The sequence below is a fragment of the Notechis scutatus genome, chromosome 3 (assembly GCF_049901735.1).
Source record: "Notechis scutatus isolate UNSWTSFEM ecotype Mainland chromosome 3, rNotScu1.2, whole genome shotgun sequence".
Classification (NCBI taxonomy): Eukaryota; Metazoa; Chordata; class Lepidosauria; order Squamata; family Elapidae; genus Notechis; species Notechis scutatus.
Window position 1 is genome coordinate 197,846,719 of NC_142011.1, and position 25,919 is coordinate 197,872,637.

At 44.6% G+C, this 25,919-nt stretch overlaps 1 long non-coding RNA gene across 3 annotated transcripts in view; it reads left to right on the forward strand.

Annotated features, from left to right (window-relative positions):
- LOC113419635 (uncharacterized) overlaps window positions 1–25,919 on the forward strand; it is a 178,153-nt gene that overhangs the window by 107,789 nt on the left and 44,445 nt on the right. Inside the window, exon 4 of one of the 3 annotated variants that reach the window (XR_015749052.1) lies at window positions 15,497–15,685. The exons of 1 other annotated variant lie outside the window; for it this stretch is intronic. This is a non-coding gene — a long non-coding RNA (uncharacterized LOC113419635). The remainder of the gene's footprint in view (window positions 1–15,496; window positions 15,686–25,919) is intronic. One more of the 3 variants, XR_015749051.1, reaches the window with a different exon arrangement.

A 25,919-nucleotide genomic window follows, 5' to 3' on the forward strand; every position in this document is an offset into this window, starting at 1 on the left:
GTGATGGTGAACCTAGTGCATGTGTGCCACAGGTGGCACGCAGAGCCATTTGGGCCGGCACGCGAGCTGCAGGCAAATTTACCTCATTGGGCATGCGCGTGCCTCATAGCTTATTTTCGGCCGGGTTGAGGCCTTTTTCGGCCTCCCAAAGCCTTGAAGGAAGGCTTCTGCAGGCTTTGCAGGCCGAAAACTAGGCCAGTTTCCTCACTTCCTGTTTTTCCGAAAATACTGGAATGGCATGGCGCACATTGCCTTCTGGGTGCTGGCACGCAAGCATGAGCACGCAAGCGCACACATAAGCGCACACATAATTTTTGACACGAGCCCAAAAAGGTTAGCCACCACTGTCCTAAACCAATTCAGACAAATGGCTGTCCAGTCTCTTCTTAAAAACCTCCAGTGATGAAACACCTACAACTTCCACCAGTTAATTGCCCTCACTGTTAGGAAATTTCTCCTCAATTCTTCTCTCCTTGATTAGTTTCCATCCACCAAGGGCCTTTGTTCTCTTAATTTTTTTTCAACAGACTTTTTTGAACTTTACGGTTTGAGCTGAATCTTAGCACAATCACACTTCAAATGATGTGTGAATAGAGTTGTAGGTGACTCTGGCTAATCTACATGTGAGAATGGAGGTTCCTTGTGTAAAAGTGTTTGTTTGAAGAACTTCCCTGGGTGTGAGAGAGGTTAGGATTTCAGTCAAAATCCTGAAATCTGCTTTCACCAGGCACATTAAATGAGGGTGAGAATACAGGTAGTCCTTGACTTATGAGCATAATTGAGCCCAACATTTGTTATTAAGTGAGACATTTGTTAAGTTTTGCCCCCATTTTACGACGTTTCTTGCCATGGTTGTTATGTGAATCCTTCCGTTGTTAATTTAGTAACCCGGTTGTTAAGTGAATCTGGCTTCCCCATTGATTTTGCTTGTCAAAAGGTGACCACATGACCTTGGGATATAGCAACGGTCATAAGTATGAACCCGTTGCCAAGTATCTGAATTTTGATCACATAATCATGGGGATGCCAGATTGTAAATGTGAAAAATGATCATAAGTCACTTTTTTTCAGCACCGTTGTAACTTTGAACAATCACTAAATGAACTGTTGTAAGTCGAGGACTACCTATAAGTGGTGTTATTTCTATACATTAGGAACTGTGAGAGTAGAATTTGGACTTTCAGATTGGGGGAAGACATGGGGGGAAAAAAAGGATTTTGAATGGGGTTTTTTATGTCCATGGAAGAGAATAAGAACAGGCAAGAAAACCAGTCTGATTTGGGTGCCCTCTCACCCCACAACCGTATTACATGATGTTAGGGAAATAATGGTATAGCAGCTACAAGCTCATATTCAGTTTTCACAAACAGTGCAGATAGCAGTTTAGTATGGGCAATCCTTGTCTTACAACTATAGTTGCTTAGCAACTGTTAGTATGGTGGCTCCCCCAAAACCTACTTAACAATCCGATTCTGGAGTTCTGATGGACACACACACACACACACACACACACACACACCATGGTCACATGAGCCATTTTGGGCTCTTGGCAACTGGCTCCCCTTTCTAGCTGGTTGTAGCATTCCGCAGTCATTGTAACACAAATTACAATTTTTGGGGTCATTTCCTGCAGAATGACCCATGGGAATAGACTGGTTTGCTTAATGACCACCATATTGGCTTAATGTGGTGTTTGCTTTGTGACCACCATAACAACAATTATAAAATCGTGTTTTGTCACGCAGGCATCTCGACTTCTGACTCTTAATGTCTTACGATGACGTTTCTGGGCTCCAATATGGTTCTAAGTCAAGGACTCTCTAGAGCAGGGGTGTCAAACTCAAGGCCCGGGGGCCGGATCGGCCCCGAAGGGTGCTTAGATCTGGCCCAGGGGGCCACCCTGGAAACAGCGAAGGACCGGCCCGCAGTGCCTCTGCCAGTGAAAACGGAGCTGGGGAAGACAGCCCGTGGCCCTCCCGAGCTCAATTATCACTGGCAGAGCGTTGCAGGAGGCTGTCGCAGCTGAAAATGGAGCTGGAGAGCCCATTTTCACTGACAGAACGCTCAAGCTACCATATGTGCCTCTGACACGAGTGATGTTGAGCGGGCCATGCTCCCCCGGCCCCCCCAAGGTCAAACACAACCTTGATGTGGCCTTCAATGAAGTCGAGTTTGACACCCCTGCTCTAGAGTCCCGGGAATCATAGGCAGTAGATGTCAGGATTCCCACGATTGCCCTAATTAAATCATGAGCCTCGAGCCAAGCTTCAAAAGAAACCAAGGAGTTTTTTTTTGAAGCTTAGGAGCAACATGTCGGCAATTGGCCCATATGAAGCCAACTCTGCCACACGTAATTTACGGTCACCTGTGACCCTGTTTCCCCCCTCCCCCCAGGTGTGTCATGAATCACATTCTCCAATGAAGGATTACAGTAGATAGGAATTCTGGGAGTTGTAGTCCAACACTTCTAGAGCCACTGTGGTACAGAGTGAAGATGTTGGGTGAGGACTGGAGAGTTCAACCAACAAATCCATCCTTACCCCTAAAAGTTGGACCAGCCATTTTGCTTCAGTTCAGGCTACCTTACAGGGTAGTTGGGGATCAAAATGGAAGCAGTGTTGTTCAGTCTCCTTTGAGCTCTTGGAGAAAAAAAACCAAGGTATAAATCTAGCAGCCAAGCAAATAAATACAATTTAGGAAGGTTTGTTTTTAGCTATCCATATTGCGATGAAGTGGATGTGTCAAATCTGTTTTTTCTCATGGTTGTGTTTTACACCCTTAAGTTTATTCTGGCCAGCTTCCACATCAGCATTTTTTAGAAGTCTTATATCAATATTTTTACCAATGTATGCATTTTGGTAAGCACTTTTTATTGATAAAGGGTGCAGCAAACTTAGGGTAGAGGTGACTATGGATGGATGAATACTTCTAGGAAGTGCAAATTAAAGTCAGTTTGTATTGAAGTCACGTTTCTTTGCTTATCCCTAATTAATTTAGCTGATTAAGAGAGATGCATTGGCTTGGCCATTCTGTCCAGTTAGTCAGTTCTTTCTCAATCCTGCTTTTAAACAGAAGTCTAAAGTTTGCTTTGCTTTGAATTTGCTTATTTTTCTCTGCTAATTCATACATGCTGTACTATGGGTAGTGTAACCCTCATCATTTTGGGGTAGGTGACACGAAAAGTAGCAATAGCATTTAGACTTACATACTGCTTCATGATGCTTTCCAGCCCTCTTTAAGCAGTTTATAGAGTCAGCATATTGCCCCCAACAACTGGGTCCTCATTTTACCGATTTCGGAAGGATGGACAGCTGAGTCAACCTTGAGCTGGCCAAGTACCATAAAATCTTCATCCTTCTCCTTCTGCATAATTACAATATGTAAAAATTATATATCAGGCTGTCACGCCTATGAAATGTCACCATGTCATCTACATTAAGTATGTTAAAGTTTAGGGTGACTCAAGGAAGGTCTTTGTACAAGGCCCAGAGTCAGTGGAATTTGTAACCCAGTCTCCTGGTAATGGGCCCAAACTCACCCAGCCAACTTTCTCATCTCATGTGGGACTAGAACTCACAGTCTCCTGGTGATTGGCCTAGTCACCCAGCCAGCATTTATGCCTTAGGTGGGACTAGAACTCATTGTCTCCTGGTGATTGGCTCAGAATCATCCAGCTGACTTTCTTGTCTAGGGCGAAACTAGAACTCACAGTCTCCTGGTGATTGGCTCAGAGTCACTCAGCTGACTTTCTCATCTAGGGCAGGACTAGAACTCACAGTGTCCTGGTGATTGGCCTAAAGTCACCCAGCTGACTTTCTCCTCTAGGGCGGGACTAGAACTCACAGTCTCCTGGTGATTGGCCAGCGCCCTCACCACTACACCAAAGTGGCTCCCTCTTGGTGTGTTGCATGAACCCGTCAGCTGGATTTTGCCAACGGTAACTTGCAGCTTGCCTCTGCTAGAACCAGCTGGGGGAACTTTGTCCTCCCAGTTAGGATACTCGTGGCTCTCTTGTGTGTTGCAGTGTGGGGCAGGAACGTGCCCGGTGAACCAGCTGGGGCTGTGTCCAAGGAGACACATGGCTGGGGGGGGGCCCGCCCTTCGAACAGGCGACTTCATTGACTGATCAAAATGGAAGCTCATTGTTCTTTGGCAACTTGGTATTTCCAAAATGTCATTTTGTGACTGGATTTATTGGCTGAGATCGTTCTGTTCCCAGCCTTCTGCGAGAGCGGTGCAGCGTGTGCCTGGCCTGTCAAAGAGCCCAGTCATTTCAGAGAAAGCAAAAAGTTTTTTTTGTGTGTTTATTAAATGAAGTGGAGTCTCTCTTATCAACCTTGATAGGCTTGGCGCCTTCCTTTCGCCCTTCAGAAGGCCCCCGATCAAAGGGACCGGCGGAAGGTTACCTGAGGCCTACCTGACTCAACTCCCTGTGATAAACTCTGGCTCCTGCCCAGGAAGGCACACAAGAGTGTGGTTTGTGTGCATTGGATGTGCAGTGGCAGAGAGAGGTGAATGCCCAGCCCTAGCGATGATCCAGAGATTAGGGGCTGGTGGTGGAAAGCTGTTTTGCTGGCAGCCCAGTCTGCGGACATGGGTCAGGAATGGAGAACTGATAGGTCATGCCTGTAGAGATTCTCGGTCATTCAGGTCATGGTTGTCCCAAAGGTGCTTTTTCAGGAGGCAACTGGGACTTCCTTGTTTTTTCTTTGAAGATGTTTCGCTTCTCATCCAAGAAGCTTCTTCAGCTCTGACTGGATGGTGGGGAATGGAAGGATTTTATATTTCTTGCAGACTGGTTGTTTGCATCCTTTTAGAGGGTCGTGTTTTTTGCATCCTTTTAGAGGGTCATTGAAGCACTTGGAGGTTTATCTGTGTCCTCAGGGTCTCCTGAGTAGTACTCCTGGTTCCTGTAGTCTGCAATTTTTCCCCCCTCTGGAAATCCATTCCTACTCCCACACTATTCAAAGGGTGTCCATCCCAAATTGTATAGCTCAGGGGTCTGCGACCTGCAGCTCTGGAGCCACATGCAGCTCTTTTGGCCCTCTGCTGGGGCTCCCAACACTGGCTGGCCCCTTCCCTCCCCGTCAGTCCTCGCCTGGCCTGAGAAGGTACAGGGATGGAGACTTGCTCCATATTCCAGACCAGGGAGGTGACTGGGTGGGAGTGAGTGACATCGAGTTGGCCACGGGTCACCCAGTCACACCGGTTGTTTAATTATTGGCTCCCAGTGTTTCTGTGGGAAGTGGGTCCAAATGGCTCTTTGAGGGTTTAAGGTTGCAGACCCCTGGTATAGTTCAAAGTCTATAGAGATACTCAGTCATCCAGGTCACGCTTGTCCGAAAGGTGCTTTTTTTTAGGAGGCCACTGGGATTTATCTTGTTTTTCTTTTTGAAGACCTTTCGCTTCTTATCCAAGAAGCTTCTTCAGCTAGGTCATGTGTGAATGGTCCAGAGTCAGGAAAGACAGGAAGGGAAGGTTCTCTCACATCTGGATGCGTGATTTTTCAAAGGCTGCCCAAACTGAGATTCCAAACTACACAGAATGAAAGCAACACATTTGGAAAAGCCAGCCAGGCTAGTAGAGACCTTAGCATGTTATAGTCCATCTTACCTGACAAGCATCCATTTGGGGAAGGCTGATTATAAGCCACTCATGAGTTGATCATCGTATCTCTCTGTGTCCCAGGACGGTAATGTGGCAGTGGTCACGAAGAGGCTAGCAGCAGGAAGTAAGAATTAGAGGTAAAAGCAAGGGTTATTAACATATATGCAGAGCACATTATGAGAAAGGCAGGGCTAGTTGAATCAAAAGTTGGAATTAAGATTGCTGGGAGAAATATCAACAACCTTGGATATGCAGATGAAACCACTTTAATGGCAGAAAGCGAAGAGGAACTAAAGAGCCTCTTATCTGGGTGAAGAAGGAAAGTGCAAATGTTGGCTTGAAACTAGACATTAAGAAAACTAAGATCATGACATCCGGCTCTCTCAATTCCTGGCAAATAGGTGGTGAAGAAATGGAGGTAGTGACAGATTTTATTTTCCTGGGCTCCAAGATCACTGCAGATGGGGACTGCAGCCAAGAAATTAAAAGACGCTTGCTCCTGGGGAGGAAAGCTATGGCAAATCTAGACAGCACACTAAAAAGCAGAGGCATCACTCTGCCAACCAAAGTGCGTATAGTCAAGGCTATGGTTTTCCCAGTTGCAATGTATGGCTGTGAAAGTTGGACTACAAAGAAGGCTGAGTGCCAGAGAATGGAGGCCTTTGAACTATGGTGCTGGAGAAGATTCCTGTGAGTCCCTTGGACTGGAAGACGATCAAACCGGTCAGTCCTAGAAGAGATCAACCCTGGCTGCTCTTTTGAAGGCCAGATCCTGAAGATGAAACTCAAATATGTTGGCCACCTCATGAGAAGGAAGGACTCACCGGAGAAGAGCCTAATGCTGGGAAGAGTTGAGGGCAAAAGAAGAAGAAAAGGGACGGCAGAGAAGGAGGTGGCTGGATGGGGAGTCACTTGAAGCAGTCGGCGTGAGCTTAGATGGACTCCAGAAATGATAGAGGACAGGAAGGCCTGGAGGAATGCTGTCCATGGGGTCGCGATGGGTTGGACACGACTTCACAACTAACAACGATAAGGACTAAAGCAGGTCCTGAGGATAAAAACCGGAGGTAGGACTAAGCCAGGAGCCAGACTGAAGGAATAAGCAAGATTTTGGGATTATGGAAAAGTCAATGCAAGGCCAGAGGTTTATTTCAAGAAGTTTCAACTTGCAATTCTGAGTTTTACCCCACAAGGCGAGGAGATTAAATCCTGGAAATCTGGATTTAGCAATGCATGGATCAGTCTCCAATAGAAACATCTTGATATCAGGTTTGATTAGATGGGGGCTGTATTATTCCTAACAGGAATTTATTATATTATTTCTTTCCAGTATTACGTGATTTGCCGGGCGTATAAGACGCACCCGGCGTATAAGACGACCCCCACCCACCACCGGAAACGCTCCAGAAATCCCTGGGGCTGCAGCGGCAGGGCAGAGTGCCAGGGGCCGTGGGAAGAGCAGGAAGGCTGCAGCCTCGGGCAGAGCTAGGCGAGCGGATGAAGCGGAAGCGAGACGCAGGGGGATCCAGGGAGCCAGAGGCGCCTTCGCTCAAGGCCCAACAAATCCCGAAGCCGGTGGATATACCGGCGAGGCAAGACTCACCCCCACTTGGAGGCATGTTTTTCGGGTAAAAAAGTCGCCTTATACGCCGGCAAATACGGTATTCCTGCTTTTCTTCACATGAGGCTGTCCATTGTGTATCTCTGCATGAAGCACTGTTCTGATCTGAATTACTTCCTGGCTGAGGTAAATTTTTGTAGGTTGGTCCGATTGTATAATTAAACATACATGTTTGCATGTTTTTGCAAATCAATAATCATTCATGTGGTGTTGAAAGCCCTGTGAAGAAGTGGGGGTGGGGGAGGAAATATTCTCCCAATCCCAGTGAATTGTGACCAGGCTTTTGAAATGTTGCCCTGCCTTTTTGTACTGTCATCTAGCTAGCGTGGCCTTCATGAGGGCTAAAAAAATGGTTATGAAAAGCACACACAAACAAACGGACATCCCGCGCTCCTTATTAGTTAATTCAGCCTGTACAGCAGTTGTAAAGGCACATACAGAATCTCTTAATCGCATTCAGATGAAGCAATAGCATTCAGCAATATAAATTCCTGACATGATTACCGCTAATAATTTTTCTTTTGTGGTTTCCTTGAAAGCTGCACTTTAGTCCTGCGTATCCTTTGCTTCCTCCCTACCCCCCCTTTATCCTGTGGATACAACATGTAGTTGTTTGATAATAAAGATATGACCTTATGGGTGCAATAAAACATTAAACTCAGCATAGAAAATGGTGTGATATTTGTATGTAGAAATGTGTGTGTGTGTGTGTGTGTGTGTGTGTAGTCTGGGGGAGGGTATTTTGTGGTTTCTGTGTCGGTTGTAAAGTTGATCAAACATACGTTTTTGCATATTTTGCAAATAAATAGCTATCAGTGTGGAATTGGCCATAATCACCAATAGCATTCAAATGAAGCAATAGCATTCAGCAGCACAAAGTCCTGACATTATTACTGCTAATAATTTATCTCCTCTGGTTTCCTTGAAAACTGCACTTTACTCCCTCTGGTCTTTGGCCCCTCCTTTATCCAATTATTGATACAATAAATAATTTATGTCTTCAACACCTGGCATTTCCCATATGCACCTGCCAACTGCACTAGACCTTTCAAAATATTTCTGATGCACCCTCAGTTGCATCGAAAACCTGTATCCCAATTGATCTGTCTTAAAGTGAAGAAAATTCCCCATCTTCAGATTATTTTCCCTGGTTGCTCTTGTAGAGATTTGAGTTGGTTGAAGAAAACTTTTGTCCACTTTGGAGAACAGTCTCTTGTGATATAAGATGGGCAGCCGCATTAATCTTTTAAATGAATAAATATTGTTTGATTGTTTTATTTATTTTTTACTGTTACATGGTTGCAGGCCTTATGGTTGTTGTAAGCCCCTCAGAGTTGTTTAAGATGGGTGACCATACAAATCTTATAAATAAATAAATTTAACATATCTGATGTGACCAAGCTTTCTCCTTCTTTTCCTTCTCTTTATTGTCTTTTCTTTGTTGTTTATCTCCTCTTCCTCCCCCTTCTCATTGTGTAACTTCTCTCCCTAGTGATTGTTTATCTTCTCTTTCTCCTCTTCACTGTCTATCTTCTCTTTTTGATTGTCTATCGCCTCCTCCTCTTCATTATCTTCTTTTTTTGATTGTCTATATCCTTCTCTTCCTCTTCATTGTCTACCTTGTCCTTTTCTTTGTCTATTTTCATCTTCTCTTGATTGTCTATCTTCTCTTCCTCCTTCTCCTCCGTTATCTGTCTCCTCTTCATTGTTTATCTCCTCTTCAATGTCTGCCTTCCGTTCTTGATTGTCTGTCTTCTCTCCTCCTCCTTCTCTTCATTGTTTATCTTATCTTCTTCTTGATTATCTTCTCCTCCTTCCTCTCCTCCTTTTCATTGTTTATCCCCTCCTCTTCTTGTCTATCCCTCCCCTTCTCCTTTTCATTGTCTATCTTCTTCTTTTTCTCCTCATTTATCTCCTCCTCTTCCTCCTCCTCCTAGTCTATCTTCCTTCTCCATTGTGCCCCACTGCCTCTTTTACAAAGCTAAATGCTGGCTCTACCTCTGTCAGAAGTCTTGTCCTGTGGAAGAATCAAACAGTTCTGATAATGGAGCAATCTCACATGTTACATACTGAGAGCAAAATTATCCCCCAAAGAGATAAGTTCCTTTTCCCTCTTGACCCTTCTTTTATACTCAAAACAAGATCGTTTCACCACCAGACACGATCTCTTCCAAACCCAAGGTGTCCCTTTCCATTATCTGGTTCACTTGCCTTGCCCACATGTGGCTCTTCTAGGATGTGCAAGTATAAAACAGAGTAGAACATAATTCAGTGATGGATCACCTGCTCCACCGTTGATCTTCAGCAGTGGTGGTATCCTACCGGTTTGGCCCGGTTCTGCCGAGCCGGTAGCACCGATGAGCAGCGGAGACCAATCCAGTTCTCTATGCAGTTGGGCCCACCTGGGCTCCCATACTCACCTTTTGAAGCGCAGCTGCTTTCCACGGCACATCAATTTCCACACGGCAGCTGCTGAAGTGACAGGGAGAGTGCAGGCTTGCAGGAGGTGAGTTGGAACACCTCTGCGCCTGTGCAGAGTGCGTGTTTGGCGCGCGCGCGCCCACCAAGCCACACCCACAGAATCGGTGGCAAAAATCTTTGAATCCCACCACTGATCTTCACCACCTGAAGTGGAAATCTCCGGGCACAGAGAGATGGGGAAAGTCCCCTTCCAAGAACCTGGAGAAGACCTGGTTGCAGAACTCTGAGCAACCCAGGTGAATCAGCCGAGCCATGTATTTCCTACGGGGAGGCCTTCTAATCCAGTTTAAGGAGGAGGGCAGTTTAAGTTTTTGGATGATGTAATCAAACTGGGCACAGAATCAGATTTACCCTAGCATGGATTCTCCAAGAGAGGAACTTGTTAAAAGGATGAAACAAGACATTTAACCGGGGTAGATTGACAATTCTGCGGTTTTGGCATCTTTTCAAACGTTAGGAGCAGTGCGTGATAAACTTGAGCAAGGAATAACAGGAGCGGCTCTTTTAGCTCTTTACAGAATGAATGCACCTGATGTGCATCATGCAAATTTTAGCGAAGGAGGGAGAACGCCTATTGTCTGCACGCACCTGCCTATAATTTGGAGAGATTCCTTCCCTAGAAACAATCATCCCTGCCACATGCACGCTTGTGTAGTAAACAAAAAGAATGGAGTGGAGATTAGAGCCAAGGCGATAAAGGGGATCGGTTGGCTCGCTTGAGAAGATCAGTTCTAGGAGGCTGTGTGAACTTTGCTTTGTTTCAGTGAAGGTTCAAAGGACGTTCCTTCTGTGTGGCTGCTTTGCAAAGTATTATTATTACAGCCCCAATTTTTTTTATGGAGTCGAGAGAAATCAGTGTTGCTTCAAAGGTGTTTTTTTTCCCCAAAAGGCAACTGGACTTTTTGGCTCCTTTTTTTTTCTTTGAAAACTTTTGGCTTCTCATCCAAGAAGTTTCTTTGGGTTTTTTCCCCAGCTGTAAAAGGGCTTGTTCTTGATTGTACAATCATTTCTTTAGCAATCTTAAACCTTCCTGGTTTTCCATAATATCATCTTTCTTTCTTTCTTTCTTTCTTTCTTTCTTTCTTTCTTTCTTTCTTTCTTTCTTTCTTTCTTTCTTTCTTTCTTTCTTTCTTTCTTTCTTTCTTTCTTTCTTCCTTCTTTCTTCCTTCCTTCCTTCCTTCCTTCCTTCCTTCCTTCCTTCCTTCTTTCTTTCTTTCTTTCTTTCTTTCTTTCTTTCTTTCTTTCTTTCTTTCTTTCTTTTCTTCTTTCTTTCTTCCTTCTTTCTTTCTTCTTCTTTCTTTCTTTCTTTCTTTCCTTCCTTCCTTCCTTCCTTCCTTCCTTCCTTCCTTCTTTCCTTCCCCTTTCCTTTCCTTCCTTCCTTCCTACCTTCCTTCCTTCCTTCCTTCCTTCCTTCTTTCTTTCTTCCTTCCTTCCTTCCTTTCTTTCTTTCTTCCTTCCTTTCCTTCCTTTCTTTCTTTCTTTCTTTCTTTCTTTCTTTCTTTCTTTCTTTCTTTTTCTCCTCCGAACAGTGGTGGCAAGAAAAGTCATAAACTGGGACAAAACTCACTTAACAATGGTCTCACTTAGCAACATAAATTGTGATCATAAGATGAGGATTATTTACACCCCTAAAATACCATCTTGGACTAAGCTGTGAGGAAGTTCTCTTTGTTTTAAATTTCCCAACAGCCAATCCTCCTTTGATTTAAAAATAATAATAAAAAATATTTGCTATCTGGCATTTGCAGGGAATATCTCTCTCTGTCTGTATGTTCCTCTCTTGTTAGGGTGTCCCTTTTCCCAGTTCCAGCCTGCTTTGCTCGCATGGAAATTGCATTTCCAGACAGACACACTCATTTGCCTTGGATGCTTGCCTTCAGTTGCCTTACCAGAGAAGGGAAGGTGCAGGCGTGGTGGAGACAAGCGAAGCAATTAAGAAGGGGAGCTCCTCCCCTCCCCCTCCCCCCTTCTTGGAAAGCTGGGAGAGATACACCCTGGTTCTCACGCTGTCACTGCCCTGGAGGGTTGAGACACCGAGGAGGCATATAAATAAATAAATAAGGCAGCCGCCTCGTTCCCAGGCGCTCCAGTTCTCCTGGAGAAGGCGGCAGGGTTTTTTTTCCCTCTTGACCCTTCTTGTTGGCTTGACTTGGCCATGAATGCGTCATGGGTGTAAGGCGGTGATGAGTAGGTGCTTTCCCACCTGTTGGGTTGAGACAGCTTTGTGGAGTTGCTTGATGAGTCTTGGCAAAGAACACCTGTGCATTGGGGATTATGACTACCTGGGCAGGTGTGTGAGCCATACTTTCTCTCTTTTTTTCCCTTCCTTGGTTTAGTCTTGGTTGCAGATGGGAGGAGTGATGGATCCTCTACCCATGGAAAAAAACAAACCTTTTTTGGTTTTGCACTGATGGATGATCACCCTCAAACTTTACGACAATGTTCATCCCACAGGTGCTTTTTCAAAAGGCAACTAGACTTTCTTTGTTTTTTCCTTGAAGACATTTCACTTCTCAACCCAAGAAGCTTCTTCAGTTCAGCAAAATTCTGCCTCTGCCTACCAGCATCCATTAGTATTCATCTGGCTAGCGTCCTGTCAGTGTGTGAGAGAATATGAGGGCTGTTTGGAAGGTAAAACAGTATTTGCTGTGTGAGCAAGAAGGAAACAGCAAGGAGCCTGGCCATGGCTTAGCTCAACTGTTCTGTACTAAAGCTGCTTGGTGATGTGAAAATAAAACTGAAACCGAAACACCTCTCCTCTGCTTGTGTTTTGCATTTGGAACAGATTTCTTTTCAGGTGGGGACGGAGAGTAAAACTCCTTAGCATCAGAGCGTGTTAATAATAATATAGGAAATATTAATACTCTGATGGTCATTTCAAAAAATCCTTTCTTAGTGAGCACCTAGAAGCCAAGAGGAACATACCTGCCAAATTTCAAGTTTGTAGGCTTTACGGTTCTGGAGACGTTGTGATGATACATGAGTGGTATTTCACTTTTATATATACAGTATATAGATTCTTTTTAATGTTGTTGTAACTTTGAATGGTCACTAAATGAATGTTTGTAAGTTGAGGACTACCTGACTTCTACTCATCCCTGCTAGGAAATCTGAACGACAGTAGCAGCAGAATTAGGCATAAGTACATCAGTTGGGACAGCTTGGAATGTGTTCTGTTTATGGACTTTTAGCACAAAGATGCTAAAATTGGCAAAATGTTCCTTTCTTTCCTCCAGGGCACAGGCAATCAGAAATCCCTATTAAAGGGAAGTTATGATAAGTAAGTTAGATATGGTTAGTAAAATTAAGAATATAGTTAAAGGTATAACATCAGTTTTTAAGGTATATTGAATAGATTAATGTATTTGAAATAATAAATGAATTAGAATGTAATCAAGGGGAAAATATTCGGAATCTGCCTTAAAATATACACGTGTTAACTAAAATATGATTATACTATGATAAATTATTATTATGAATTAAAGGGAAGTTACTGTATATACTCGAGTATAAGCCTAGTTTTTCAGCCCAATTTTTGTGCTGAAAAAATCCCCCTCGGCTTATACCGAGTCAGATTCCCTCTGAAAAATGGTGTGGAGTCGCGGCCTCCGGCGGCAGCGACTCCCAACAGCCCCAGCCAGGAAGGGAAAGGCAAAAGCGCTTTGCCTTTCCCTTCCCGAGGCGGCGGGACTGGGGCCGCGCCGGCGGTAGTGACTCCTGACTCAGGGGGCCTCCGAGGGAGGGGAAGAGAGTGACTCCTGCCTCCCGCTGTCATCATCATCTTCTTCTTTTGGGTTAGTGAATCAATTAAACCTTTCATGATAGTGAGATCGTTTCCCAAATTAATTATTTTTATTTTTGAAATTTACCAGTAGCTGCTGCATTTCCCACCCTCGGCTTATACTCGAGTCAATAAGTTTTCCCAGTTTTTTGTGTAAAATTAGGTGCCTCGGCTTATATTCGGGTCGACTTATACTCGAGTATATACGGTAATTGAATCATGTATAAGACAAAGGGGTGGTACACTCAATTTAGTAGTTAAAGGGGGAGATCTTTGAATTTTTGAATTTTAGAACTAGGATGAATTTTTTGAATAAAGAACTATAAGAGCATCTGATGAATTTGCAAATGTGACAGATAAAAAGAGTAGTACAATGAGTATAGAATAAAGTTAAGATAGGAATAGGAAATATATATAATAAGCGTGAGGAATATGCTGTTCACTAAAAGAGATTTTTTTGAAACGTAAAAATAAAAACTTTTTAAAAATGAAATCCCCATTTAAAAAATGTTTCTGCCGCAGGAGCAGAACAGGGACTCGGAGGCATCCCTGGGTGGGGCGTGCGTCCTGTGCCCCTCATTTAAATCCCTCTCCCACAAGAAATTAACCCACATTTAAACTTTTATAAATTTGGGTTAAAAGATATGAGAATGAGGTCTGAAGTTGCTGGACTTCCTGAATAGTTTTTAAGTGTTTATACGGTTAGAATGGCATTATCTCGGGGGGGCGGGGGCCCGGCGTGGTCGTCGGCCCGCCCCTTGAAAAAATGTGCCTTGGTCGTCCAATCGGCCCCTGAAAAAATGCTGGGTGCCTTGCCCCCTGAAGCTGCAAAACAGTGCGGGGTCTGGGGTGGAAAGAAAGCAAGGCCTCGGTGGGGTATCTGGGGCCAGGGGCCTCCCCTCCGGGGGAAACGGGCAGGGGCGCTCTCGTGAAGGCGGGAGGGTTCCCCTGGTGGGTGGGGGGCGTGGGCCTGTGGGCGCTGGGTGGGCCCGTGGGCTTCCGGCGGGCTGCCGGGGCCTTAGCCTGCTCCAGCCCGAGCCTCGACCGGCCCCTGGGCGCGCCTGGCCCCAAGCCGCGGGCAGAAGGGGCCCGCAGGCGGGGGCGGCTGCGTGGAGGGGGGGCGGGGGGGTGGGGGGGGGGGGGGGGGGGCCGGGGGTTAAAGCGGGGGGGCCCTGAGGGGGGGAGGAGGGAAGAGGGGGAGGGGGTCCCAAAATTTGTGCTGCCGGCCCGGCTTTAGTCAGTGAAAGGCCCTTATCGATGAAAGGATATGGGAGGATAGGTAAGGGAGGCAGTTAAAATGAGAAGGGAAAGGAGGAAAGAGAGAGGAGAAGGGGAGGGAGGAAGGACGATGAGAAGAGAATGGAGGAAAAAAAGAGGGAAGAGAGAGGAAGGAAGGAAAATGAGATGGGAAGTGAGGAAGGACGAAAAGGGAGGGAAGGGAAGAAGGAAGGGGAGAGAAAGGAAATGAGATAGGGCAGGAGGGAGGGAGGAAAGAAAATGAGAAGGGAAGGGAGGAAAGGAGGGAGGAGAAAGGGAGGGAGGAAGGAAGATGAGAAGAAAATGGAGGGAGGGAGGGAGGGGAGGAGAGAGGAAGGAAGGGAAATGAAAAGGGAAGGGAGGAAGGAAGAAAAGGAAGAAAAATTACAAGGGAGGGGAAGAAGGGGAGAGGAAGGAAATGAGATAGGGAGGGAGGAAGAAAAAGAAAATGAGAAGAAAATGGAAGAAGGGAGGAGAGAGGAAGGAAGGGAAATGAGGAAGGAAGAAAAGGTAGAGAAATGACAGGCAGAGGGGAGAGAAATGGGAAATGAGATGAGGGAGGGAGGAAGGAAAGAAATAGAAGAGGGGAGAAAGGAAGAGGGTAGAGAAAGTGAGGGAAGGAAGGAAGGAAGGAAAAAGGAAAAAAAAGAAACCCATCAGAATGTTATGGAAACTAGAATTGGATTGGCTTGATAATTATTTCCATGATGGCTTTTGAAAATGCCTCTTCCATCTTGTTACCATTTCAGATGAAAGGATTAAATACAGGGAACAGCTAACAATTACGTCTAATTACGTGTACATCAACAATGTGTTTGCTTAAGCTTAAAACTGAATTGCAGGGCAACACTTTGGTCACCCATGTTGGTTTCCTGTGTCTGGAAGAAGTGGTTTCGAATGTTCCTGGAATTTAGCATCAGATCCGGCCTCTGCTTTTGGTGAGTTAGCCTAAATATGGCATCGCGGCGTGAATGGTGAGACTGCTATGTGTTTTTTGTTTTAAAAAGAAAAAAACTATTAGACAACCAGTGCTCTATTGACAGTGGTGGGATTCAGCCATTTTGCACCACTTCGGGAGAACTGGTTGTTAACTTGCGGAGCAGTTTGGTGAACTGATTGTTGGAAGAAATCATTAGGGCAGAGAACCAGTTGTTAAATTATTTGAACCCTACCACTGCCCGTTGAGTCATTGTTTTAAAGGTATTTCCTCTACCAGATTCCTCAATGTTTTCAACACTGGTAGAATTTCTAATTTACTGCCTAAGTTGATAAAACCGGGATGTATTCAGACGTATCTGCTTTGAAAGCAGCCCATGTCGAACTGTAACAGCACAATCACGTACCAGCACAGGAAATATTTTATAATGTTTTCTTCTCTTGTCATAAACTCTTTCTGGATTGCGCTTAGGTCATAAAATGTTCTCTAAAATTTAAAATGGCAATTCCAAAGGGGCCCGGATTTTGGGTGCATTTTGTAAGCTAGTCTGTTTGACATACTTTGGTACCCCATTTCACCCAGTTAAAGGTTACAGACAGAAGAGTTTTAGCAGTTAATAGATATTTCTCTGGGTGAAAGAGAATTCTGTTTTTCTTCTTTATTCCCACGATAGCTGTTACAAGTATCCGAATGGTTGTTATTGGAAGATGGGGTAGATTTGATCAGAAATGTTCCATAAAACAGAAAAAGGAACAGTGGGTTTTAATTATAAGGGAAGAGTGTTTGCCTTAACCATAGGAGCATACAATTTAACAAACTGTCTCAGGAAATAGTGGATTTTCTTTTGCTGGAGTTGTTAAAGCAGGCTGACAGACATCTGGGCTGTTATAGTAATGGGTTTTGGTGCAGGGATGGGGGTCAGGTTGGATGATCTTTAAGGTTATGTTCAGCTTTTGCATCTGATTCACAACTAAGCGTTTGGTACATGAAGAAACTTCTTATCTTTCCTGAAAGCAATGGGGAATTTTTATTTGCTCAGAATGCTGAGAATTTTCTGTTGAAGGAACTCAACCCTTTCACAGAAGAACAATTCTGCAAATCCATCAGGGCAGGGAGAAAAAACAAATGTAGTTAACTTTCAGTTTAACACACATCACTTCAACGGAAATCAGATACAGTGGCTGCATTTTTCCCCTTGAGGCTTCTCTCTCATTTAATGTCTGTTACATCAAGGCTTTGTTCATTCAATGTAGATTTAAACTGCAAATATTGCTATTTAGATCAATTATGCAAAATAAGCCGATTAGCTCAAATGATATCAATTCAGACGTAATGGACATTGGGATGAAAAAACACCCATTTCTCACAAACAGCCCATTAAATGTAGATTTTACTGTACTTTTAAACCACTTAATTCACTTTTAAATGGGTTCATAATTTTCCCAAGTAGTCACCTTTTAGAATAGTAGAATTATCAGAAGAGTGGTTGAAGCTCTCTGGGGAAAACCAGAGGTCCATAATTTACCTGCACAGTTGTTAGGAATGTGCTAATATACACATCAGTTGTCTCAATTACAGCTGCCTGAGTAGATGACAGTTGTAGGGCATCACATCTGCAAGACAGCTTAGTTAAGAAATAAATCAACATTCTTGGGTTGGGTTAAAGAAATTGCATCAAGGAAGACCCTATAGAAGGTAGGTAGGTTGGTTGGTTGGTTGGATGGATGGACGGATAGACGGACGGACAGACAGATAGACACAATTGGATCACTATTCCACAAACTTGGAAAAAACTAAAATGATGGACTTCAACTCCCAGAATTCCCCAGCCAACTGAAGGCTGCATATCTTAAATGTGTTGACAAGGTTGAGAAACACAGGATTAGATGGGTAGGGTAGATAGGATTAATACATTATATACAACAGATTAGATGTGATAGGTTGGTTAGATACATAGGTGCAATACACATGGTTAGTGTGGTTTGGCTTCCAGGTAATCCTCGTCTTACGTCCATTCATTCAGCAATCATTCAAAGTTATGGCATTGCTGGGGGGGGAAAAAACACAATTTATGACCGGTCCTTTTGGCTATTGCAGCATTGGCTCTCAGATGCCTAGCTTGCCATTATAACATCACAGCAAGCTGTGGACGCGTGATTGCCATGTCTGATCTTCCTTGCACAAGCAAAGTCAATGGGGAAGTAGGCAGGGAAGGTCGCAAGTTGATGTGGTGAGTCCATTCCTCCTGCTTTTTCTTCCACTCATAGGACCCTCCCTCACCACCCCCTGCCTGCACATGGCCTGTGTTAGCCCTCCCACAACCTCTTCCAGCCTCCCCTCCCCACCAGTAGAACCCACCCCATTCTGGGATTCCTGCCAATTCCTGCTTAGTGACCCCATGGAGTCCCAACAACCAGACTGCAGGAATTACCATTGTAAACAATGCAATTTCATTTTATGACCTTTATCTTTTAGCAATTCTGGGCCTGATCTCCCTCACCTCATAACCGAAAGACTATCTATCTATAGGTAGTTCGGTGCAGTGGTTAAGATGCTAGAGTAGACACTGGGAGATGGTAAGTTCTCGTCCTGCCATGGGTATGAAAGCTGTCTAGGTTATTTGGGCCAGTCCCTCTTTCTCTTTCTGCCCAGGCCACCTCAAAGGGTTGTTGTGGTTGATCTAGGTAGTAGGTTGTTGATCTACGTAGTAACATTATGCTCCGCTTTGAGTTCTCCCAGTAAAGACAGGATATGTTTAATTTTTGATTTGGCTTGCTTATTTGTATCTCTCTCCCTTTATAATTTTAACTAATAACTCAAGGTGGCAAACATATCCAACACATCTTCCTCCTCTCATTTCCCCCAAAACAACCTTATATGAGGTGGGTTGGACTAGGAGAAAGAGGGACTGGCCCAAAGTCACCCAGGCAGTTTTCATGTTTAAGGCTGAACTAGAACTCACTGCCTCCTGGTGATTGGCTCAAAGTCACCCAGTTGGATTTCATGCCTAGGGTGGGACAAGAACTCACTGCCTCCTGGTGATTGGCTCATAGTCACCCAGTTGGATTTCATGCCTAGGGTGGGATTAGAACTCACTGCCTCCTGGTGATTGGCTCATAGTCACCCAGTTGGATTTCATGCCTAGGGTGGGACTAGAACTCACTGCCTCCTGGTGATTGGCTCATAGTCACCCAGTTGGATTTCATGCCTAGGGTGGGATTAGAACTCACTGCCTCCTGGTGATTGGCTCATAGTCACCCAGTTGGATTTCATGCCTAGGGTGGGACTAGAACTCACTGCCTCCTGGTGATTGGCTCATAGTCACCCAGTTGGATTTCATGCCTAGGGTGGGACTAGAACTCACTGCCTCCTGGTGATTGGCTCATAGTCACCCAGTTGGATTTCATGCCTAGGGTGGGATTAGAACTCACTGCCTCCTGGTGATTGGCCCAAAGTCAACCAGCCAGCTTTTATGCCTAAAGTGGGACTAAACTCACAGTCTACTGATGATTGGCCCAGAGCCATCCACCTGGCTTTCATGTCTAAGGCGGGACTAGAACTCACCGGCTCCCACTTTCTAGTCTGGTGCCTTAACTACTAGACCAAGCTAATAATCATATTAATAAACCTGGAGACTAGCAGGAACCCCTGTGACAATGCTGGGAAGCCAGTCCCTTGCCTAAAGATTTAACCCTTAGTCCAGCCCTTCAGCTGCTTGGAAAGCAGCATAGCTCAATTGTCTCCATTACCAGGTGAGCTCGGTTAATTCAGGGAGATTTTATTCCCAGATCAACCTTCAACGGTTGCTGCTGTCAAAGCCATAATCTGTGGACAGATCCTGAGAGCCAAGATCGGTGTGCGGATGGTGAGTGATTGCTGGCGAGGAAGCCTTTCCCTTCCCACCCACCCCCATCACGATTCTCTTTTCACATTTGCATCCCGAACGGCTCGCTATTCGGTCTCTTCGGCCTTTTCAAGCCCTGTCGGACTTCACTTCGGCAAAAGCGCAGCCGATCGGCCAGTGGTTCTAACCAGCACCACGCGTTGTAAAGCTCTTTGCACATTCAGGGCTTTGTTTGTATTATTCTTGGCGAGGCTGCGTCACTATCGGTTGCTGTGCTTTTTTTTATATCCTCTGCGTCCTTCAGTATTGGCCTCTTTTGTTTGATAACATTTCAGCTTATCGCCGCTTTGTACCGTCCCTTATCAAACAGTTTTTTTTAAAAAAATGCCATTCCTCTGTTTTTGACCCGGTATTAACACCGATTGACTTCTCTCGTCTTGCTAAAATGTCCCATGTTCCTGCCTCCTAATGGGGCTCCCAAACTCCCTTTTTTTGCAAGATTGCAATGCAGACGTTTTAAAGAAGACCATCCGTTTCTGCAGGCATAATTTTTCTCTTATTCCACAAATAAGTAAAGAAACACATCACGCTTCCAAGAGGATTGACACATACGTCTGTTTTACCGAAAAGTTCCCAATTCTTCAAATTCCTTCTCTTTCCACTCCCCGCCCCCCCAACCTCGGGGATATCACTGCCTTTCGGGAGACAGATGTTATTACCAAATATTCTTGTAACAACTAGCATAAACCTACATGTAGAATTCTAAATGCCTGCTGGCTTGTTTCTCCCAAAAGCAAGGAAATGTGATTTTTTTTAAATAAATAAATAAACCAAGTGATTGCAAATATCCTCGACATAACGACCGTTTGGATCCTGCCCACTAAGGCCGTATGTTGTGACCATTGCAAATCTGGTCGGTCGTGTGACTGATCCAATGTTATGACCTTTTTTGTGGCGGTCATTAAACAAATGCCGCAGTTGTTAACCAAACCCATTATTTGCAGCAGTGCCATTTTCCAGAAAACGGGAAGTAATGTGTCAGCAGCCCCGTGACTGCAGGATACAACCAATTGCTGTAAATGTGGCTGGGTTGTTGAGTGCAGTTGTATAAATTGTGTGGGGGGTGGGGGGAGGGAAGGACTGCCTGGACTGGGTTTCAACTCCCTTTTATCCAAGTAGTTTGTAATTTGAACAATCACTAGTGACCAAGTTATAAGTCGAGGACTATGACCACAATTGAGCTCAAATTTTTTGTTGCTAAGTGAAACATTTGTTCAGTGAGTTTTGCCCCATTTTATGACCTTTTGTGCCACAGTGGTTAAGTGAACCACTAAGTTATCATTAAGTTATTAACATGCTTGTTAAATGAATCTGAAATCTGCTTGTCAGGTCACAAAAAGTGATCACCTGACCCCAGGACACTGCGGCCGTCATAAATACGAATCAGTTGCCAAGCATCTGAACTTTGTGATCACCTGACTATGAGGATACTGCAATAACAGTAGCACTTAGACTTATATACCGCTTCACAGTGCTTTACAGCCCTCTCTAAGTGGTTTACAGAGTCAGCCTGTTGCCCTCAATAATCTGGGGCCTCATTTTACCAAGGTGGGAAGGATGGAAGGCTGAGTCAACCTGGAGCCAGTCAGAATTGAACTCCTGGCAGTGAGCAGTGAGTTAGCCCTGCAGTGCGGCATTCTAACCGCTGCGCCACTATGGCTCTGCCACTGTCGTAAGTGTGAGCAGGGGTCACTCTTTTCAGCGCCGTTGTAACTTTGAAGGGTCACTAAACGAACTGCTGTTAGTCGAGGATTACTTGTACCTGTATCTTGTGGAAGCTACTAGTTCAGAGGGGCGGGGGTGGCATCTCATGAGGATTGAACATTTTGTACAATGAAGAGGAAGGTAAAGGGGACAATTGAAAGCATCTGAATTTTCTCCATCATGCGCGAGGGATCTTATAGGTGGAACCTGACTGAGAAAGTTCCCATGCTCAGAAATCCTCAGGGTTGGGCAGAGATCTCATGTCATACCTCTGGGGACAATGCTACACCAAAAGATTGTCCGTGGCACTCAGCCTTTAAGCAATGGGAGGCACCCCTCTTGGCAAAGACAAGAGCGTATAATTTTGGGGTGACTGGACATGGAGGTATTTGTTAGGCTAAGGTTTTCTTTGCCTTTTCACCTGTGGGAAAAAAAGCTTGCCTGGTTTATGCCGAGATTAAATCAGACCAAGGTTGCCAGCTGGAGTGTTGGGAGTTACATTACCAGCACACCTGGATAGCATCAGAGCAGTGATGCTACCTCCATCCTTATTTGAAGATTTCTTGATAAGCACTATGGAAGGGATGGCAAACCTTTTTGTTGTGGTGTGCCGAAATGCCCCCCCCCCCCCACGCATGCACGGGCAACACCCCCCTTACTGCACTGTGCATGTGCATGCCTCCCAGCTGATTTTTGGCCCATTTGAGGCAGTTTTCGCTGTCCAAGAGGTTCAAGGAAAGCCTCTGCAGCCTTGGGAGGCCAAAAAATGGGCCCGTTTTGGCACTTCTGGTATTTCCAGAAGGCCCGTTTTTCAGCCTCGCAAGGCTGCAGAGGCTTCCCTTCAGCCTCCGGGAGGGCGAAAATGGCCTCAAATGGGCCGAAAAATCAGCTGGGAAACGTGTGCATGCCCAGTGCAGGTAAGTTTGGCTGGGGCTTACGTGCCCACACAAATGGCTCTGCGTGCCACCTGTGCATGCCATAGGTGGGCCATCGCGGCACTATGGTGTAATGGTGAAGGTTCTAGATCTCAAACCTGGAGGTTGTGAGTTCCAGTCTTCCCTTAGGTATGAAACTTTGGGCTAGAGTCAGTCCAGATTGACCCACTGTGTGGTTGTGTTGGGGAAAGTAAGCGGTGAGAGCATCACAGACGTCACTGTGAGTTGTACAGAATAAAGGAAGGCTATTGGGGTGGGATGTAGTTGCAGGAGAGAGGGCAAAGAGACAGCATAACTTTAAACATCTGGTGTGTAGGAAGAGGGCAAGGACAGCCCTTCCCTAGCAATTCACAGAAGCGTATCTACAGTTATTGTAGAGAATTGCTTTAGTCTGGCAAGATTCTGTCTGTACAACAATAAATAGACTGCTCAGATGGAACTCCACGTGTCGCTCTCCCTTCTTTGTATCTGACAGTTATCAAATAACTTGCTAAGACCCCACGATATGTAGTGCCCTTTCCCCTGGGATTTTGTCCCTTTCTTTCAAAGCCTTTGCCGGATTTCATTTATTTATCTACGAAATTGATACGTCTGCCTATCTCCTGGAAAGTGACTCAGGGCAGCCTTGCACGCCATCCAATAAAACGATAAATAAAAAAGAGTCATTCCTTAAAGCCACTATAAATAGTGATGGGGGGAAAAAAACATTCAAAAACTCTGAAAGCAGTTCCGAACGAGCGAAGAACCGTAACAGAGGGACGTGTGTAATAATGGGGCCAACTTCCAAGTCTACATTTACATTCTCATTTAAGAATCCTGTTCAGCTAGAGTTGGCTTTGCTGAAGCGCATCCTTGAATTGCCTCACCTGAGCAATTAAGCCTTGGAATATTTAAAAGCAAGTGACGTCTCTCGACCTTCTGCTACCCGCCTGGCATCTTCACCCGAAATGACTTTTATCAGCATAGGCAGTTGCAGACTGGGATAGTTTTATGGCGGAGTGCTCGTTTACTTATTAAAAGCATAATGAGTCTCGCTCTGGGCTGGCTCAAGCACGAAAACAAGGCCATAATTTGGAAGTTTAGGTTGGTCTTTTGCAACCATTCTTTGGCTCTTTGTACCTCCATTAGAGGGACACAGTGGCTGAGTGGCTAAGATGCTGAGCTTTTCGATCAGAAAGATTGGCAGTTCGAAACCCTAGCGCTGTGTTACGGAGTGAGCTCCCATTACTTGTCCCAGCTTCTGCCAGCCTAGCAGTTTGAAAGCATGTAAAAAATGCAAGTAGTAAAATAGGGACCACTTTGGTGGGAAGGTAACAGTGTTCTCTGCGCCTTCGGCGTTTAGCAATGCTGGCCACATGACCACAGAGACGTCTTCAGACAGCACTGGCTCTTCGGCTTTGCAACGGAGGTGAGCACCGCTCCCTATAGCTGGAAATGACTAGTATGTATGTAGGAGGGGAAAGCCCTGTTAGGGCTGATGAGTTAGCAAAGCCTTGCCTTGCCAATGCTGTGGAATCAGAACTAAGAAAGAGGCCAGGACTTGAGACTTGTGGCTTTGCACTGCAACTGAGCCCAAAATTTCTGCTGTTAAGTGAGTTTTGCCCCATTTTTACAACCTTTCTTGCTACAGTTGTTAAGTGAATCAGCAGTTGATAAGTTAGTAACCTGGCTGTTAAGTGAATCTGGCTTCCCCATTGACTTTTGTCTGTCAAAAGGCTACAAAAGAGGATTGCATGACCTTGAGACACAGCAACGGTCATAAGTATGTGAGCAGTTCCCAAGCATCTAAATTTTGATCAGATGATCGTGGAGGATACTACAAACGATGAAAAATGGTCATAAGCCACTGTTTTTAGTGTGGTGGTGACTTCGAATGGCCACTAAATGAACTGTTGTAAGTCAAGCAAGACAGTTGTTAAGTGAACTATGCCCCATTTTATGACCTTTCTGGCCACAGTCGTGAAGTGAATCGCAGCTGTTTAAATTCGTAACATGGTCGCTAAGTGATTCTGGCTTCCTCATTGACTTTGCTGGTCAGAACATTGCAAAAGCGGAACCCATGAATGACTCCAGGACACTGCAACCATCATAAATACAAGTCATTTGCCAAGCCTCTGAATTTTGATCACATGACTCTGGGGAATGCCGCAATGGTCATGTGTGAGAAACGATCATAAGTCACTTTTTTCCATGATGTTGTAACTTTGAATGGTCACTAAATGAGCTGTTGTAAGTTGAGGATTACCTGTACATACTGAACAGATGTACCAATTGGGATTGATGATCCAGAACGATCCCTGTTACATGTTTTCATTCTTCCATGGAGTTTGCCCGGTGTCTCAAACTAACATCCTTCCTAAAGTTCTTGCAAAAAAAAATAATGGAAAAGATTAGCCTTGTCTGGGGATGTTATTTATTTTATTTATTGAATTTGTTTGCCACCCATCATAAGTGACTCTGGGTGGCTTGCGAGAAGGACCATTAGCACATTATTAATAAGATTAAGGATCTACAGGGGAATGAACCATTCCGTGCAGAGTTAGTATTCAGCCATTTCGGACCAGTTCTGCCAAACTGGTAGTGGAAATTTTGAGTAGTTTGGAGAACCGGCAAATGCCACCTCCGCCATTTCCTATCCTATATTCCCTTGTTTTCTAGCTCAGCTAGTTAGCGTGGCAGAGCGGATTGCCGCGCCTCAGTTGAGCTAAAAAACAGCTCACCTCACCAGCGCTGACACAGAGGGCGGTTTTTGAGCGCTGCAAGAACCAGTAGGAACAAAGTTGGAATCCCACCACTGATTCCATGCATGGAAAAATTGGTGTGCAATGGTGTCTCCAAACTGCAACATGCCTACAGGGGGGAAATAAGCAGTGAGACAAAAAAAATTCTCCACAGAAAAACTGAAACGTTCCAGGCATAAATTGGGAGGTAGCGGAGGAGGAACATTTAAGAGCCAATCCAGGTAGTCCTCAACTTATGACTAAAAACTCTCAAATAATCCGTTTTGGCCCTTCCACTTACAGCAAGCAAGAAGAGAAGGAAAATAAAAATAAAACGTTGCACAGAAGGTGCTCATTCCTGATACACACAAGATTTTCAGGTGCCCCAATAATGGAAACCAAGTATTGTGAAAAGTGTTCCCTCCTGCAACAATTTGCTTGCTAAAATTTCTTTTATAATTTGAAGCAAAACTTGTGCATTTTGATGACCAGGTCTGTTAGTCAGTATAAATCCCCCTTTTTGCAAACATACTGAAATTGCTGAAAAACCAAAAACAAAACACTTTTGTTTTAAAGAAACTAAACAATATCCTGGGGACACTGATATAAATATTTCCAGGTTGAGGGGTTTATTTCTTTTTTCTTCTTTATCATTAGAGAATGAATCTTGGTTTGTTGCTTTTGCTTTTTTTTTTTTTTTTTTATTGATTGATGTTCCTTTGATTTCTGTCAGCCCAGACAGAGTTTGATAGGCATTAAGTTTAATGGCTGGAAATTGTAACCTTTTGGCCCATTTTATCCTGATGATATTGTTGTAAATTTCCATTAGTTTGTGGCATGCTTCTTAGGTAAATGAAGATCCTAAATTTGGGGTCAGTGGGGAAATGTTTACAAAAGGAATGTTTTGGTGTTTAGGAGCTGTTATTGGCACATTAATTTACATGCAGTGAATGCAATATTAGGAAATGTGTT